This window comes from Lactuca serriola, chromosome 7, assembly GCF_051521515.1.
Source record: "Lactuca serriola cultivar US96UC23 chromosome 7, Lser_US96UC23_V15, whole genome shotgun sequence".
Taxonomy (NCBI): domain Eukaryota; kingdom Viridiplantae; phylum Streptophyta; class Magnoliopsida; order Asterales; family Asteraceae; genus Lactuca; species Lactuca serriola.
The window spans coordinates 51,192,508-51,198,217 of record NC_136414.1 but is presented as its reverse complement, the minus strand read 5'-3'; positions in this window follow the sequence as shown (position 1 = coordinate 51,198,217).

Here is a 5,710-nt window from a genome sequence, read left to right as displayed (position 1 = left end):
TATATATATATATATATATATATATATATCACTGATTTACATAATTAATCTTCGTTAATTTAATTAGTCTCTTTTGATCACAAAATTAATTCCAAATTAATTCTTGATCAATACTAATTAAATATTATGATTTCAAAATTAATATATTATACTTGTAATATATTAATAAACCATAAATAACATCTTTCTCAAATATCCATCCTGTCAGATTGTTCCGGTGAAGGAAACCCAAATGGACCATGCTACTCTCAGGTCAAGTACATATCAATTATAGTTATGGGCTTAGACACCTAATCCAATATATCGGACATTAGTTTCAAGTACCATGTCAACAATCTTATTGTTAGAGAGTCATGCACATTCAAACAAAACAAATACGTAGTTTACGTTAGATAGAAGATAACCCTTTTAAGATTGAACAACTTTCAATACCTAAAAATAACACACCATTCCCAATGATCTAATAGCAAAAATATGAGCCAAATCATGCTCTAAAGACTCAATCTCATCATAGTAGCCATCACTAATAATCATGTCATATATATAAGGGTAAGAGTATCCGACTTACACTCGTACATATATCAAACAACGTCGAATCATGATTACTAGGAAGAAAATCAAAAGAAGTAATCATCATGGGGAATTTCACAAACCAAGCATGAATAGCTTGTTTGAGACTACATATAACTTTCTAAAGCCTAAAATATTCACTCGACTGGTGAGCAATATTTGGGGGTAGAGTCATATATACATCCTCATGAAGATCACAATTCAATAACATATTATTGACATATATTTGCAAGATATTCCACTGAATAATATATGTAACTACTATAAGAGTATGAAAGATCGTCATTATTTCGATTAGGGAAAAAGTCTCCTCATAATCTGTATTATATTTTTGTGAGTTTCCTTTTGCAACAAGTCTGATATTGTAATATTCAAGCGAACCACCAGTTTTGGTTTTAATCTTATATACCCAACACCAATAAATTATATGCTTTTCTAAGTGGGAGTGGAACTAATCCTATGAATGATCATGGTAAAGAGTAGTAAGATCCTTAGCCATAACATCTTGTCTAAAAGTGTAACGTCCCAAAAATAAGACCCAACAATTTCATTTTTAAATTATTAAAACCAATATCGCAAAACAATCATCATACAAAGCTAGATAAAACTAATGTATCAATCATCATATCGCATCAGAGTAAATCAAAAAATGCGGAACGAGGTGGTGTGTGCTTTGAAATCATCCCGAGCTCTTCCCTTTGGAACTTGAAGTACCTAAAACATAAACTTAAAACCGTAAGCACAAAGCTAGTGAGTTCCCTAAGATACCACATACCATACATAATAAACACATAATGGGCCCCGCCCGTCACCGGGCCCCGCTCGGTATACAGATCGGTCCCCGCCCGACATACATATAAACATATACACATGCAATAATCACAAAGATTCATAGCATACAAAATGGTCATATGGCCCCGTCTGGTAAGCATACGAGTACATAACACATGCAGGAGGCACACAGACATTATGCATCCTAACATAATAATATCATGGGCCGAAATTGGTGCCTTCGACCAGCTAAGCACAGTGAAGAAACTCACCTCGAACTACTGAATCACACTGATAAATCTCTGGCTGTTGGTCTGACAAATCCCCGAGCTATCAATACCAAATAACACCCAAAATAATTGAATTCCAATCCATAACCATCAGTCCAAAATTAGGGTAAAAAGACCATTTTACCCCTTACCTAGTTTGGTACAAGACTAAGCCCCAAATCTACAATCCAAAAGGCCCAATCACCAAAATAATCATCCAAGCCCCAATGATGGTCCAATTTTCCAAATTAGGCCCAAATCCCTTTCATGGGCCTTTTCCAAGAGAACTCAAATAGGCATCAACCCAAAAACTTGATGGCCCAATAAGGCCCTAAACATCCAAGCCCAAAATATGGCCCAAACCAAAGACCCAAGATTTTGAGGCCTAACCTACTAAGTACGCGGGACATACTCAGCTTATCTGCGTAACATACTCGCTTTAAGGATTGTACGCCAAGCGTACCTGCTTGTACGCCCAACGTACTCCCTTATTCAGCCAACTTTCATTTCTAGCTCTTAATCCTTTAAGACTTCACTCCAAAACTTAGATCTGACTTCCTTGAGATGGTTTATCATGTAAAGTTGCTAACTTTACACGCAGGAATGGCTCAATGAAGCTCTTAAAGCTCAAAAGGAATTAATAGATGACTTAATGCATACATAAGACCATAAACACCATAAAGTTTGCACCTTTCAGCTTAAGAAGCTCATAATATGCCCATATCTAAAAGGATAAGCCTCACAAATGACTTAACTCATCAAACTAAACAAAAAGGGACCAAAAGCGTAAAAACCATGACATGAAGAGATCTAATCATACAAGGATCAAGGTTGGGACTTTATACCTCAAAAGTCACCAAGTTATGGAACTAAATCTAGATCTCTAAGCGTCCTTCCAAAGAATGAGTCCACCAACTTCTTCGTCTTTCACTTCAAGGAGCATAAACAAGCAAAATCAAGACCAAGGCTCAAGAACACTCAAAGAGGCTATTAGTGTTCAAGATTAGGGTTTAGGGAAATGGAGGTTGATAAAGAGGCCAACCCTAAGGACTTAAGGACCTTATATAGGGTGCAACACCCTAAAATTTGGGTTTTCTTATCCTCCTCGCACGCCATGTGTAACCTGTACGCCCAACGTACGAGGCTTCGGACCCGCGACTAACTCCTCCTTAGTACGCTAAGTGTACCATGTGGTACACCCCACGTACTAACTCCAAGGATCAATAATGCAAAAATATAAATATGAAGGGCAAAGAGGAACATACTCGATTAAGTGTTACAAAAAGGATAAGAAACAACCTCTCTATATGAATCAATGTATGATAGATGATGTATATTTTCAATAGAAGAAGAAAATGAAGTTGTAATAAAAGAGTAAGTTAAATTATAGAGTTTGGTAGGCTTACAAGGATGAGTAGACTTACAAAATTGAGGGAGATCCATAGTCACAATAGGCGAGGGAGCGGTTGTATGAGAGGTATATGATAATATGGATGTATCATGAACTGCTACATCAAATGCAATGACATCAATGTTAACACTTAAATGTATCAATATCCAAAAGATCTTACTGTGTCATGTCATGAGATTGAAAAAATGGAAAAGAACAAAACATGCTTCAGAAAAGTGACATGACGCGAGACACAAAGTTTATGACTTATCGTATCAAAGCATCAATATCCTTTTTGACCAATAACATACACTAAAAAGAGAAATAAGGCAGACCAATGAGATAAATTATTCCACCTACCATGAATATGGTGGAAAAAGTACGTACAACAAAAAACTCGTAATGAGGAATAATCATGTAAGTGACCATATAGATTTTTTAAAGAAGACAAACAAAAAATGTGAGAAGTAGGAGTTTAGTTGATCACATGGACAATGGTTAGGAGTGTTGCGCCTGAATATACACTATAATCCTCAAAAGATAGTAACAAAGAATAGACAATTTCAACAAAATGTTGATGTTTTCTTTCTGTAACATTGTTTTGTTGAGGAGTATTGATACCAGACGATTGGTGTATTTTACCATTGATGCAAGTAACTTACTTAAATAATTATAAATACATTATACTACATAAGTCACATCGAAACACTTCTTGATAGTAGATGTTGTGTTTTGATAATAACTATGAATCTGATGTAGATTGTGAAAAATCCAGTCTTAAGTATCATGATATGTAACGCCCGCAGATATGTGTTAGTCAATTTAGAGACAATGAGCATCAAAAATGAGTTTTTGATGGAAGATTATTTATAAGGATTAATCTTAACCAAGTAATAGTATATGTTACAAGGGTTCCGTACATATAAAGAACACCGAAATACGAGTTATAATGAAGAAGTTATGGCTCGTCGAAATTTTACGGCGAAACCAGCACGACATTGTGTAACGTAAAAAGTGAATTTTTGATAAACTAATTTTTAGACTTAGATATCTAAATGAAAGTTGTAATATACGTTAAACCAAGAGTGTGCATAAAATGAACGTCAAAATCTGACTTCGTATGAGGAAGTTATGTTTTTTTTTTTAAGATTTGACATAGTAGTGCACAACCCGAAATTCGAATTTTAGATCGATCGATTTTTGGCCAACGTAACGTAAACGAGAATCAAAGATCTCGTTAATAGTAGTGCAACGGTAAAAAGACAGAAGAAAACGGACGTCAGATGAAGAAGTTATGAATTTTTAACGAACTTTTCCTGTCCCGACCTGTTAAAAATATAACTTTAAAAATAAAGTCAAAATTAGCCGACGGAGTCTAAACGAAAGTTGTAGGGTACGGTCCCGCCTACGGGTGGATATAAAGAACGTCAAAAAATGGAGTTCGTATGAACAAGCTATAAATTATAATAGCATATTTACGTATTAAAATAAAGTGTATATATATATATATATATATATATATATATATATATATATATATATATATATATATATATATATATATATATATATATATATATAGACAAAATTGCAAAATTGGTCCCTGTGGTATGCAAAATTTTGGGATTTTAGTCCAAACCACGACTTTTTTGGATTGGTGGTCCTTTTGAGCTAGCTTTTTTGTGTTTTTGGTCCCTCAGTAAACTGAAAAGACTATTATGCCCTTCTGATATATTTTTTTATGCTTTTTCTATTTAATTTAAATGAAAAATAAAATAATTACCCAATTTGGGGCCCACTTCTCTCTCTCTCTCTCTCTCTCTCTCTCTCTCTTCCAACCTTATCCTTCTACACTCTTCCTCTTGAAGGCCTGCTGCTCATAAAACAAAGAAGGGAACAAGAACCTCTAAGGGCAGCCACCCACGACTACCCACCGTCGCTAATGCTGTGGAGTTCCGATCATCACCACCACCACCAAGTTGCTGTTGTCAGGGAACTCCAACCATCACTAGTCACCGAATTCGATCACCACCAATCCTCGTAGAGGGTAAGCCGTAAACAAAGCAATAGAAGCCACCGGAAGTCCACCACTCGCCTACATCACTCAGTGCCACCACGTCTCCGTTACTGTGAAGCTCCGCCGTCATCAGCTGCTGCTTCCTCTTGACTCCTCGTCGAACTCACCGGAGCAGCAAGAAAATGAAGCAGTCGGAGCTACCGTCGACCGCCATTACATCCCACCACCACTACAGTCCGCCACCATCGCCTTGCTGCCATTGGTAAGTCTGTTCAAGTTTCTTTTGGGTTTAAATTCGTCCCACCGGATACCTGCATCTGGATTCGTGGGCGGTGACAGGTGGTGGTGGGGACTGCCCACCACAGCAACAGCGGCGAGTAGTGGTTGCACAATAGCTTCGTTGCTTCCGTCTTCCCAATACAAGGGTGATCGAAGAGGAAAAAAGGAGCAAGGATTGGGGTTTGTTTGGGGTTTCTCAAATCAACAGAAAAGAAAAAGAGATGGGGTGAGGCTGGAATAGTTCTATGGTGGGCTGAGATGTAGCGATTCACGGTGGAGTTTGGTGGTCGAATGGAGGGTAGTAGGTGGTGCGGTGGCTATCTCCAGATTGTCGGAGGTAGCAGCCCGTCATTTCATTATTTAGAGGGACCAAAAACGCAATGAAACTAGCTCAAAAGGACCACCAATCCAAAA